The sequence below is a fragment of the Pinus tabuliformis genome, chromosome 4_1 (assembly GCF_031772625.1).
Source record: "Pinus tabuliformis cultivar Carrire ecotype Pingquan chromosome 4_1, CPIR1, whole genome shotgun sequence".
Lineage (NCBI taxonomy): Eukaryota > Viridiplantae > Streptophyta > Pinopsida > Pinales > Pinaceae > Pinus > Pinus tabuliformis.
Genome location: NC_142303.1, coordinates 493054099 through 493055893, shown reverse-complemented (window position 1 = coordinate 493055893; position 1795 = coordinate 493054099). Strand labels below are relative to the sequence as shown.

The 1795-nt window shown below is 35.9% G+C and overlaps 1 pseudogene; it reads right to left on the bottom strand.

The window, feature by feature from the left end:
• Positions 1-269: 269 nt before the first annotated feature.
• Positions 270-1200, bottom strand: LOC149176679 (antifungal protein ginkbilobin-like protein pseudogene; annotated as a pseudogene).
• Between the last annotated feature and the right edge of the window lie 595 nt (positions 1201-1795).

The window sequence follows — 1795 nt, the reverse complement described above, 5'->3', positions numbered from 1 at the left end:
TTAGTTTCAACCATATTTCTTTTAAAATATTCAGAAGTACAAAATGAACGGAATTATTAGCAACGACAGCGGAACGGAAAATAGAATAAGAGAATGCACGATAGTTTTATTATATTATATGAAGGATTTAGATAGCGACTGATGAGAATAAGAATAGCACAGCATCATATTCTCTTGCTCAGAGAATCACGCGCGTGAGACGTTTTATTGAAACGTAGATAGAGAAGATATGAGATCTCCTTATCTGCAGAGGTTGAATGTGTAACTATCTAGAAGCTGTACTGCTCGTAGCGGATGAAACAGTCAGTTAGCTGAACTCGAGCCACAAACGTTCCAGATGCGGCCCCCAAGGTTGTAAGGCAAGCGGTGCAATCAGACTGAGAGATTCCCTGATTGCAAACCCCACGCGCATAGGCAGTGCGTGAGCCTGCGCGCGATGCTTTGTTTTGTATTCGTAACCGCTGAAGGCAATGTTTCCTCTAGATCTACGAGGAGGGATACGAGAGTACTATAAAAGGGACTTCCACTTGGGATCTTCTGCGTGTTACACGCAGACGATATGAAGTTTGTCTTGGGCGTGCCTACAGCACTGCCCACAACCAGCGCAGCTACTACCATGACTGCCAATGCAAAAGCAAATGAGTACCACAGGCACCAGCGGCCAACGCTCTTTCCAGACCCACCACTGTTTCTCCCAAACCCTTCTCCCTAATATGTAATTATAGCAAATTCTCTTCTTGAGTTACTTATAACTCAAGACCAGAGTTGTCTTGCCTTCCTTACAGGGTCAATATTTTTCAGAGCAACTCTCTTGTTAACTTTTAAGCCTGTTATTTTTCTTGGTGTGGCAGTAATTATGTATACAGTTCACCTACTGATGTGTGATGTTTTTGTAAATTTGATTATATAATACAGTTACCTTGACTCGAAAAAAAAACAGAAAAAAGAAAGAAAAAAAGGTTAGTTATGTATACAGTTCACCTATTGATGTATGACATTTTTGAAATTTTTATAATATAATATAGTTACCTTGACGGACAAAAAAAAGGTCCAATTACATTGTTCACTTATCATAACTGATATTGATCTTCTTCCATCATATCTGTCACAACTTATATTCATTTTGTTGGTTCTTGATCAAGTATTTTATCTACCAATTCAACTACACTTCCCCACCACTTGATTGTTATAATCCTCCATGTTGATGGCTTATTTCAGTTTCTCTACTATGGTAACCATTCTTCTTGTGGCTCCCTTTATTGAAATTTTTTCAATTCATGGGTTCATTAATTTCTCTTATCAGTTTGGGCTTTATTTCCATCAATCATGCAATGTGTAGCTAGTAGTATAATTGCATTGGACATATTTATACCTAAAGTATACTATTAACATCAATATTTTTGTCTTCTTTTTTTGTGACCACTATCGATAAATACGATATCGGTTACTAATGTTTAGTTGGGTGAATCACCCACCATTGACTCATATATTTTGTAATCATTTTCTACATTCCCATTCAATTTGGACAAAATTTATCTTTAAATGTGCTAAAACCAATACCTTGGGTGTATAGGTATTATATTTTACTAGCAAAACCACATTTACCAATATGGTTGATATAGGCTGATAGGCGTATATCAAGCATATATACAACCACATTTTCCAATGTGGTTGATATACGTGGATAGGCCTATATCTACCACATTAATAATTATTATGTGCATTTTTTAAAAACGGACTATTTATGATTATTAATAACTATATAAATAATAACAACCATATTCGTATATATTTA